Genomic DNA, 12,387 nt, shown 5'->3' with positions numbered 1-12,387 from the left:
ATTTTATTGTGCATTTATGCTCTGATTTCCTTTCTTTTATAAATGCACGAGAAGTTGTACAGAGCACAGGTGTTGAGGTTGGACGGCTGTGAGGTGACGCTTGGCTGTGCCCGCCTCAGCCTGGTGACTTGGTGTAAGTCACTTGATTGTGGTGAACTCAATTTTAATCAATGAAATAGTAAAAATGTCTGTACCCTTTAGGTATTTTGACTCATAATACCTCTTCAGTAAGCAATAGCTTTTGTGGCTTTTCTTTTCCTCTGAGAAATAATCTCTCATCATTTTTTCTCCTTTTGGCAACAGAAGCATTACATAGAAAGTATTCAATAAAGATTTGTTAGAATGAATCACTGGAAAAGTGAATTAATTAATACCTGAAGAAAGTTTATTCAGTGACATTCATATCTGACAATTCCCTTCCACTTCTTTCTCTAGACTCAAGCTTAAGCAAGGAGTAACCAGATTGCAAAATTCTGTGATTAAACCATACAAAGAGAGGAAGCAAAGCAAAAAGAAGCCAATAAATTTAAAAATTCATTATAGCATGTCAAGTGGAATCACAGAAATTTTCCTCTTGAGGAGAATTCCTAATGAAGTTCATACAGGACTCTGAAGTCTTCGATCTATGAATGGGAGCCCTGACTTTTGCATTATAACCAGGAAAATAAGTGAAACGTCAAATTCCACATCAAAAGAAAGTTTAATAATTTATTTGTTCACTTATTGTTTGCATGTGTATGTTTTTGCTTTAAAACAAGGAGGCTACTGGGGTTCTGTTCTGTGTATGAGTGAGTTTGGAGAGCTTTATAAAACACATAGAAAACACTACTAGAGTCTTTCAAAGCGGATCATTTGGGCCTAATATGATTTTAGAGGATGCAAATCTTTCTAAATTAGTTTTTTTTACTATGAAGTGAATGCTTCAGCTAATGATCACAAATAAATCTAATCCTATAAAAAGCATGGCCCAGCTGAGAAGTCTGTGATTACAAATTGGATTCCGGATATAAATTCTTCTTCTTTTCCTGGGTTCAGTGTGTTTTGTGAAACAGCCTGCCAGTAAGGAATAATGCATTTGGACGACTTGCTTTGAAGCCAAAAACAGAAGGCAAGCTTTTAACTTTTGAAGTAAAATACTGCCTCATGTACATGCTTGATATCTTGAACACATTAGTTTCTATCAATGAAGAACATCAAATGTCTCTAATATTGGGAAAATGCTTACCCCATATCTGGTATTATGTTAGACGACTTACATGGTTGATCTTTCCATGGGTACCTTGTCCTAATAGGTGAACAGCATTGTCATCAACCTTACTTTAGAGAGAAAAAGAATGCTGACAAGGTTAAGTAAGGAGTCTATGGCTTCTGGGCAGGAAGTGGTATGTTTGGGCCCTGAACCCAGGCCATTTGACCACAGTTGTAGGCTAGAGACTGGACTCTTGACGATTCTCTCTCTCTAGCAAACATGTTTCTGTGAAATGCTTGTCAATATGCTAGTTGAAAGAAAGAATATTAGACAGAGGCAGTATACATGCATGTTTCTTAGTTTGGGGTATATTTGCTTCTCTGATTGTGTGTCTTTCTCTCTGGTCCTATGTTCCTTCATCTGGGTATATTATGCTTCTCTAGAGGTTATATTATTACACAGAATAAATATATCATGCCTCCAGCATGAATCATTTTTACTTTCATGTTGATTATGTTCATGTCATAACATGATTACTATTGCATGTTTGTGTAAAATTATTTCCAGTGAAAATGATTGAAAAATACTCATAATTTAAAAAAGCTTATTGTTTATGTTGACATAAGCTTGAAGACCAAAAAGTAGCAGAGCTTAGCTATAGTCCTCTGGTTCTTTTTAAAGAATTTTTATTATTGAATTCTATGGAAGTATTGTATGTTCGGCTTTCATGGTGATCGGATATAATAGGAAGTTTCTGTGGCATTAAAAAATACCAACTCTACTGCTGAGGTCTTCATTCATTACCTTGTTCAAAACCCCTTGTAAAAGAAATTCTTACAACATATTCCTCCAAAAGCTGGCAACTTTCCCGATGATTTCAATGTCTGCTTGATGACATTGTGCTGTCTTTGACCTGAATTGCTAGGAATTTAGCATTAAGGTTTGAATCATTCTTATTTTTCACCCAGTCAAGACTTTATATTTTTCTCCATGTCTCCTGCCACAGTTCTTTTAAAATATTTTTTCATGAGTTAATAGTCTTGAGTTTCTTTATATGCCTTTATTTCTAATTGCCCCTGAATTCTATTTGGCAATGCTGCTGCTGCTGCTAAGTTGCTTCAGTCGTGTCCGACTCTGTGCGACCCCATAGACGGCAGCCTATCAGGTTCCCCCGTCCCTGGGATTCTCTAGGCGAGAACACTGGAGTGGGTTGCCATTTCCTTCTCCAATGCATGAAAGTGAAAAGTGAAAGGGAAGTCGCTCAGTCGTGTCCGACTCTTTGCGACCCCATGGACTGCAGCCCACCAGGCTCCTCTGTCCATGGGATTTTCCAGGCAAGAGTACTGAAGTGGGTTGCCATTGCCTTCTCTGATTTGGCAGTGAAAAGGCTACAAAAGAAATACACATAGAAAGAAACATTTATAAGTTATACATTTGTTTTGCCAGTTCATGTGAGTAGAATTTTCTTCAACAGGGTAAGCAATATAATAAAATTTCAGTGTATGCCTGACAACTTTCTTACTCTTTTTTATTTTTGATGTATGGATATAATGGTTGTGAAGTGATCTTCCACAAACCATACTTTAAATTAAGTACTTCCTGATTCTATTAAGATTTTGATTGATATTTGTTCATGACCACATAGATGATACTGAATGTTTGGAAAGAATAAGCATTAACTAGATGTAGTGATCCTAAAAATATTATAAAATTATGATAAAAGGAACAGAGATTATTTTATACTCTTTGTCAATTGGAAAAGTCATGTCTCATTTTATAATATTAAGTGTTCTTTGTCTTAGGAAGAAAATATTCACAACTCAATGGGGTAATTTAGCTTTTTACATATTTCCTTTAATTAAAATTTGCATTTTCCCACTCAAATTGTGGAAAAGATGATATTTTTACAACAGTACAAGATCTGTGTTTACAATTTTGTGTGAGATAAAGGGAAAAGCTTTTTGCCTTTTTCCAACTTACTCTTTGAATTAGTCATGATTCAGTTATTATTTATCCTTTATTTATCTGTATATTCAATTCACAATTAAATCCTGATTTTCCAAAACTCGTAAAGTTAGTGATTTCTCATCTGTTGCTCAAATTGTTTAAGTGTACTTTGTTTAGAAAAAAAATTCATGAATATGCAAAGCAAGATAATTTCAAAAGGTGCATGCTAAGTCATTTCAGTTGTTTCTTTGCGACCCTTTGGACTGTATCCTGCCAGGCTCCTCTGTCCATGGGATTCTCCAGACAAAAATACTGGAGTGGGTTGCTATGCCCTTCTCCAGGGAATCTTCCTGGCCCAGGGATTGAACCCAGAAACCAATTCTAAAAGTATCATGACATTGAGGATGCTTGAAATAAGTTGATATGTGTCTGTGTCATCAATGCTTCATGAAATTCTGACTCATTTCATTAGTAGAAATATCTATCCAGAAAGTCAATAAAGAGTGCTGAGAGCATTTGTGAAATGCCATTGACTTTTGCAATTGCAAGAAATCCATCTCCCTAAACATGAATTGTGCTATGTATGTGTGCCTTCCAATAACCATCTCCTCATCAAATAATTTCAATGTCAGTAAATAGAAGGGAACATGAAAATCCCTTGTGTCTATTCTTCCTTTCAGAACAAAAACTCTGACCTTGCCACATCTATAGAAAGTTAATATACCTGGAAAAATTCAATACAGCTCTTTTGGCTAGAACTGTAGCTTTAGTTTACATTTTGGAAACTATTGTAAAGGTAATTTGACATATTTATTTTTAAAAAACACATTATATTAATAATTGCAGGAAACATGTGGATGAAGTAATCTTTTCAATCAAATTCTTGTGCTTTTATGGAAAGACTATTGTGTCTTTAATGACTTGGAACCATTTTCCTCTTCCTGGAGAGGACATTATGCTTTTGTTAGATAGTGATTTTTTTCCCTCCCTCAGTTATTTCTTCCTCTCCTAAGTGCCATAAATGTCCTGAAAAGAGAAAACAGGGCACACTGAAGCCATTTTCTCAGAATGTATTATCTAGAGCATTTTTGTCTTTTTTCTTGTTGTTGTTGTTGTTATTATCTTTACTTAGGACAATATTCTTTTATGTTTATTATGCATTATTCCTTTCAGTACATTGGAAATTGGGGGCATTTTTTCCTTTATTTTACAAAAAAGAGGATGTGAAGTTACAGAAAAAGTATTTGGAATTGTCTCCTAGTACCTCAAAGTACACATGGGCAAAAGCTTCAGAGGGTCATTGGTGCACTGTAAAAAAAGACTTTGGACTTGACTCTTGGTATTTCTGGGGCTTCCCTGGTAGCTCAGCTGGTAAAGAATCCACCTGCAATGCAGGAGACCTAGTTCAATTCCTGGGTCGGGAAGGTCCCCTAGAGAAGGAATAGGCTACCCACTCCAGAATTTTGGGCTTCCCTGGTGGCTCTGCAGGTAAAATATCCTCCTGTAATCCGAGAGACCTGGGTTTGATCCCTGGGTTGGGAAGATCCCCTGGATAAGGGAATGGCTGCCCACTCCAGTATTCTGACCTGGAGATTTCCATGGACAGAGGAGCCTGGCAGGCTACAGTCTATGGGGTTGCAAAGAGACTTGGGATTTCCAATCTTTGAAAGACACAGTAAAGGGAGCTTAAGTATCAGATTGGTGATATGGAACATTCTACTCCTATGCCTGAAAGACCCTTTCAGAAATGTATGTGATAGATAACTCTAAATTTTCCTCTATGGATCTGCTTGATTTTCACCCACACTGAAGCTTTTTTCTTGGAAAGATTTCTCCCCCTCCTACAGAAATATCTTTATACGCTTGTCTCTATCACTACATGTGTTACTCTCAATCCTCACTGTTAAATTACTTGCAGATACTTGCCACTAGTCTTGAAAGTGAAGGTGTTAATCTCTCAGTTTATCTGACTCTTTGCGACCCTGTGGACTGTAACCTGCCAGTCTCCTCTGTCCATGAAATTTTCCAGGCAAGAATACTAGAGTGGGTAGCCATTCCCTTCTCCAGGGGACTTCCTGACCCAGGAATTGTACCCAACTCTCCCTCATTGTGGGCAGATTCTTTACTGTCTGAGCTGTCAGGGAAGCTTAAGTGGCTTAAAAGTAGGGATCATCACTTATTTGATTTTGTATCTCTGGCATCTAGCATGGTTCCTGACATTAGTCAAGTTGAATGAATGTATAAACATTTTTGGACTCTCTTAAATATGTGATTTGGAAAGATATTTGAAGGAAATCTATTTGTGGTGTTTTGGTTTCTTCAGCTTCATTTTTATACCTTTTCTAAACTCATACAGAGTGTTGGGTTATGTGGCATAATATGTGTACATTTGCTGTAAAGACAATTTATTTGCAAATCCTTTATTGAATATAAATGCATCTCTTAGGATCACAGGAAAGATATTTTGAAAGATTATTGTTATTATTGAAAACATATTGAATGTCAATTTCTATATCCATTTTATTTCTTGTAGTATCAGATATTTGAGTGGTAATAATATTTATTTTTTTCACTTTACCATTCCCATGGAGGCTGTAGATAAGGGCCTGACAATCAGTTGAGCTAAAAAGAAAAAGATAGACAATGCCAAGTGTTGTTGAGGATGTGGAACAGAACAACTGGAACACTCAGTCACTGTTGATAGAAGTGTAGATTGATATAAAATATTTTGAAAACCTGTTTCCTAATATCTCTAAAGCAGAATATAGGTATGCCCTGTGACTCAGCATTGTTGCTGTTAGGTATATGACACGTTGAAATGAATACATATATTCATCAAAATATATACAGATGAATGTTCATAGCAGTCCTTGCTATAATTGCTCTAAATTAGAAATATATCAAATGTCCTCAAGTATATAAATATAGTAAAATACTAATATAGCAACTAAAGTGAATGAAATGCGGCTGCATATAACAACATGGATGCATTTCACACACACAACAATAGTGTTGAATGAAAGAATTCAGAACTAAATGAGCGCATATTATATAATACCCTTTATCGCTTCTTGGCCTTTTGGCTAAGATCAAGTGTAGTATATGATACAATTTATATAAATTTCAAACAGTAAAAAAACAAATCTGTAGTGGTGGAAGCCATCATAATAAGCAGAGGGACATGAAAGGGGCATTTAGGGGGTTGCCAGCGTTCTATTCAATAAGTTGACTAGGGGGATCCAGGTATGTTTAATTTGTTAGAAGGTTCTGAATTATAAAACTACAATCTGTGCACTTTTCTTTGTTTATTATACATCATTAAAAGTTTAAAGATGAAATAAAGTCAGAATAAAGCATCAAAATCATGATCCAGCAGTTAGTATCCAAATGAAAATTTCCTGTCTTGAATAAACATTTCAGAATTCCACCTATTCTTTTATTAAATGGGAAAACCTTGGCCTATGTTAATGAAGCCCAGGTTTCCTGGACCTTTAGGCTTCTGGTATATTGCTATTCTGTTGACTGACTTGCAAAACCCCTTGGATAGTCATGTTAAAACTAAGACAACAGGCCCAAAACAGAGTCATTTATGCTAACCCTCACATCACCAAACTGGTACTTAATTTAATTACAGTTTCAGGTCTTCCAGAAATGCAGTCTTAAACCAATTAATCAGGAATCACCTGATCAGCACTAGTTAGGAAATCTGCCTGCTAAACTCCTGCCATCCCCTGAAGGAAGATAACCTTGAAATAATCAACCTATCTTTTCCCTATTATAACTTCCTTGTTCCCATTCCCTTTTGCCTATAAAAGCCTTTCATTTTGTAGTTGCTCAGAGTTCCTTTCTACATGCTAGATCGCACACTGCCTGATTCATGAATCATTGAATAAAGCCAGTAAGATCTTTAAAATTTACTCAGTTGAATTTTGCTTTTTAGCAGTAGTGATAAAGTTTCACCTCCCATAGTTCCAAAATATTAAAAAAGAGTAGATATGTATCATATTGGAGTATCAAATAGTTTCTGATCTTTTTCACTCACCATTTTCTCAGAAAGACTTCAAGCTGCTACACAAGTAATATACTACTCAGACCATGTTAATAAAATGGCATAATTAGTGATGACATTTTAATATGAAAAGCCATTGAACTTTGTGTATATTGTAAACTGATGTGTTTTCTTTAAGAATGTGTGGCTCAATGGTAAAGAATCCTCCTGGAGGGGGTTTGATCCCTGGACCAGGAAGATCGCCTGGAGGAGGAAATTGCAACCCACTCCAGTATTCTTCCCTGGAGAATCCCATGGACAGAGAAACCCCATGGGCTACATTCCATAGGGTTACAAAATGTCAAATGTGACTAAATACACACAAACATTATTTATGGGTTTTCTTTTTTAAAAATAAGAAATTATTCCTAGTTAGATAAATATATGTTGTTTTTCCTGAGTTCAAATTTCTGTGTTCATGTTTTATGGATTGGTAGCAAACAAGGAAAAGTTTCAAAAGACTGACCATTTGTAGAGAAATTTATGATAACTTTAGTACTTATTAGCTATAAAAAGAGAAAAAAAGATAATAAATTGTTTACTTCTTTGTCAAGGTCCAAGGAAAGAAGTGCTTTCATTAGCCTTCTTGTAGGCAGATGCGAAATGAGGCAGAAAACACTAATATAGAACAACTAGGAACAATCTAAAATATGAAGTTCTGATAGCAACTTGGATTGCTTCCAACTATGGAAAGGTTTGAAAAGCAACTTCTGACAAAAAGGAAACAACAAAAAGAGAAGTTAGGGAGAACTATGAAAGTAGTAATATGAAAAATGATGATACAGTCTTTGCAATTTAGCTTGGTCTTTGAGATGTGCCATATTGCATAGTTTAATTTTGAAAGGTCATTTAAATAGAGTTAATTGCCTCTTTTAAGTTGGATACCCAACAAGGTTTGTTCAAATGTTTTGTGTACTTTGGGCCTTAGAAGTAAAATGAAGACTTTAATCCTCCTTAGAACTGTCTCAATAGGTGAGAGTCATAAATATTTCAAAGTATTACAACACCAGACAGAATAAAAGTCTATCAACCTGACCAGATAAATATTGTCAAGGAATGTAAATTAGAAACACCTTGTTGATGTTGTTCTTTAGTTGCTAAGTTGTGTCTAACTCTTTTGCTACCCCATGGACTGCAGTAGCAGGCTACAGTCCTGCTCCTCTGTCCGTGGGATTTACCAGGCAAGAATACTGAAGGGGGTTGCCATTTCCTTCTCCAAAATATATGTAGCATTACAGTAATTTGTGAAGGGAGGAAAAGAAATAAAATTTACAATTATGGGTTCAGACTTTTATACCAAGTATTAGATATACATAATATTATGTTGTGTGTGTGTTAAGTCACTTCAGTTGTGTCTGACTCTTTGAGACCCTGTGGATTATAGCCTGCCACGCTCCTCTGTGCATGGGATTCTCCAGGCAAGAATACTGGAGTGGGCTGCCATTTCCTCCTCCAGGGGATCTACTCGACCAGGGATCGAACCCACGTCTCTTATGTCTCCTGCATTGGCCGACGGGTTCTTTACCATTAGTGCCACCCGGGAAGCCCAGTATTATGTTAGTATTACTTAAAGAAATTCTCTGTTCAATTTAAGTTAAATTGTTAGAACTATTATGTTGATTACCACTGTTTCAAGGACATGACTCTTGACCAGAGGGTATAATACATGCTCAGCCCTGTCATTGGTTAGCAACACAGCAATTTATGTATTTGCCTATATTAGGATGCCTAATGTACATTAAATTCATTAAATGTATTCATAGAAATCCTGAGTGATAGCAATATGGAAATTTCCAAACTCAGTTTTAGGAGACTGTGGGCTGAATAGAGACTACTTTCCATTATCTGTGATAATGAGGATTTGGTACAATATAAAATTAAAATTCATGTTTTAGTCTCTGATTCCAGTCTCTTTACTAATAAATTTTTACTACAAGCACTAACAGGTGACAGATGTGGTTGACTTCCTCTTTCAACTCTCTAATGAGCAATTAAATAACCTGAAGCAGAACAATCAAAAGGTCTGGAAAATTCACATGCAAGTTAATCTGTTTCTAAAAAATGAGGATTAATGGTACTTAGCTCTGTAGTTAGTCAAGAATTCCCCAAGCATCTTTCTCAGAATGACTTTGAAAAAGGGGACACCCAATAATAGCATAGTTTTCAGTAATGGTACCATTTACCTGGTCTATAATTTACCAGTATCTTTTTAAGTATTTTCCTACTCAAGCATTACAATTCTAAGAGTCCACCAATATAGATTCTTTCTTTGGGTAGTCATCCTCTTTAGATTCTCTTTCCTTCCTTTTCCCTTCCTCCTTCCTTCCTTTCCTTCTTTCTATTTTTTCTTCCCTTTTCCTCTACATAGTCATTGAGTGCTTGGTATGTAGCATACACTGCTGGGTCTGGACATGTAAAAATGAATAAATATAAACATTTTGATCTATCTTAAAACATTTTGAGTACTATCTTCACAGTCAGTCAGAAATGTATAGCTGTAAAGTAATATATCTAGTTAAGAGAGAGAGATGTCCGGGTATTTGGGGAACATATAAGAAGGGCAGGTTAGGATTAGGGCTGGAAGATCATTCCAGGTGAAGAAGACAGCAGGAACAAGCATAGAAGCTTGAGATAGCAGAGTCTATAAGGGAAACAAGAAGCAGCCCAATGTTTCTGGACTGTGAAGTACAAAGTAAGGTTGGTGAGTGGTGAGATGAGAAATTGAGATGAAAGTCTTATAATACATCCTAATGAAATTAGGATTTTTCTTGAAGACTTCAGAGATTCTCTGAAGGTTTTAAAGCAAGGTAAGAACATGATCACCTTTGCATTTCAGAGCAGCACTAGCAGTATTGGAAACTGCAACCAAAACAAGAATGGTAGCTGGATTGAGGTTATGAAGCTGATGTAGTAGGGCAGGTTCTGACAGACTGTGACATTGGGCCATGGGGTTAAAGGACTGGTATGCTATAATGCATATTTAGGAGGCCAAATGAAAGATACTTGGTGACAGATTAAGCATGAGGATGAGAAAGGGGCAAAGAATAATAGTCATGTTTCTGTGCAGACTCTGATGTCACCAAGTGAGTTAAAATAAGAGGAGTTTAAGGATAATATGAAGTGTTGCTTATAAGTTGCATTTAGGATAAACTAGTAAAATATTTAACAGAGAAGAAACTTTATATGTCTGTACTTTTAGGGAGATATTTGTGCACAAAATATATGTTTGGGAATAGGGAATGTTTTCATTTCAGGTGAAACGATGTGAGTGGATGAAATTTCCCAGGGACTGAAAAAGAATGACAATGTTCAGGAATCTCCTAAACACCAGCACTTTAAGGGCAGACAGAAGAAAAGTTACACAAGGAGAAGAGAAAGTAAGCACAGAAAAGGCAGAAAAGTACACTTAGGCACTAGTTACTTTTTTAAAAACTTTTTATTTTATATTGGAGGATAGTTGATTAACAATGTTGTGATAGTTTCAGGTGGACAGCAAAGAGATTCAGTTATACATATACATATATCTATTCTTTCTCAAATTCTTTTCCCCATGTAGATTGTTACATAGTATTGAACAGAGTTTCCTGTGCTATATAGTAGGTCCTTGTTGGCAGGCAGTAGTTTGAAGAGATTTGGACATAAGGAGAATGGAAAACTTAATGCTTATTGCAATCAGGTATTGCAGGAAGTCCTATTGGTCATTTTATAGGGGATGAATGGTTGGGACCAAGGACCGTGAGCAAGTTGGATTTTGCTTTAATGACCCAAAGAAGTTCTAAAAGAAGAAGTAAAGACAAGACCAGGCCATACCAAACTCAAACAAAGTATTTTATTTCCAGGTAGAGTATTGGTTCCATCCTGCAGTGTAGGATTCTAATTTAGGAGCTTGTCCATACTCAGAAGAAGAGCCTTGAATACTCATTCCCTCAGAATAAGCTGCTCCAAGGCAGGGTTTTAAATTTTTTGTGTTCTTTCGAGTCTTACACTCAGTTTCATCCTTCTGTGTTTTATCATTCCGATAATGAAGAAATGCGCATGTGAGGAAAATCAAGTGAAGGAGAGAAAAATTTTAAGTCCTCCCTCAGGCCTAGGCTTCCTGTGTCTCCCTCCAAGTCTTCTAGATGAAGATTTTGTAAACTAGAGGCAGTTACGGATACTCTGAACATTGTTTGAAAGAGAATTCAAACTAAATCCGATGTCTGAGAGAAAGAGGGCAAGATCCACCATGGCTCATCATGATGTAAATTCTGTGTTCTAAATAAATCCACTAGACTTAGGTACACTGAGCTAGGAGTATCCCCCATCGAATGACATCTTTCCAGTAAGAAAACCTATGATGCATATTCATTGAAATTTTTAATTATCAGACTGCCACAGAATTTTTAAAAAATAAATTTTAGACCAATTTTAACATTGTAGAATTACTGTGAAGATAATATAGAAAGTTTGGTAACTAAAATTCATGCTTTATTCACCTTTCTTCTGTTTTTCCTTACTGTTCTTTTCCTGCTTCAGGATCCCACTTGTGATACCATATTACATTTTGTGATCAAGAATCCTTAACCCCTCTTAACTGTGACACTTATTCAGAATTTCCTCTGTTCTGCTCATCTGGAGAGTTCAAGGAGTTAAGGTCTTTTGTAGAATGTCCCACAGTTGAGATTTGTCTGATGTTTTTCTTCCAGTTAGACAGGGGTAATATATTTTTGTAAGAAAACCACAAATGTAAAGTGGCATCCTCATATATCACATCAGTAAAACTTAGCATTGTTGTGTTTAGTTTAGATCCTCAGACTCTTTGCGACCCGATGGACTGCATCACGCCAGACTTCCCTGTCATTCACCAACTCCCGGAGCTTGCTCAAACTCATGTCCATTGAGTCAATGATGCCATCCAACCATCTCATACTCTGCCGTCCCCTTCTCCTCCTCCCTTCAATCTTTCCCAGCATCAGGGTCTTTTCCAATGAGTCAGTTCTTTGCATCAGGTGGCCAAAATATTGGAGTTTCAGCTTCAGCATCAGCCCGTCCAATGAATATTCAGGACTGATTTCCTTTCGGATGGACTGGTCAGATTTCCTTGCAGTCCAAAGGACTCTCAAGAGTCTTCTTCAACACCATCCAAAAGCATCAATTCTTCAGTGCTCAGTTTTCTTTATTGTCTTACTCTCACATCCATACATGACTACTGGAAAAACCATAA

The 12,387-nt window shown here is 36.3% G+C and overlaps 1 long non-coding RNA gene and 1 pseudogene across 1 annotated transcript in view; both read left to right on the top strand.

The window, feature by feature from the left end:
- Window positions 1-12,387, top strand: part of LOC145538635 (uncharacterized) — a 520,942-nt gene that overhangs the window by 37,190 nt on the left and 471,365 nt on the right. The gene's annotated exons all lie outside the window — the stretch shown is intronic.
- LOC145540085 (U2 spliceosomal RNA) lies at window positions 6,200-6,280 on the top strand (annotated as a pseudogene).

Source organism: Giraffa tippelskirchi, chromosome 2 (assembly GCF_054371585.1).
Source record: "Giraffa tippelskirchi isolate mGirTip1 chromosome 2, T2T-mGirTip1v1.2.pri, whole genome shotgun sequence".
Classification (NCBI taxonomy): Eukaryota; Metazoa; Chordata; class Mammalia; order Artiodactyla; family Giraffidae; genus Giraffa; species Giraffa tippelskirchi.
This window is presented reverse-complemented; position numbering and strand designations above follow the sequence as displayed.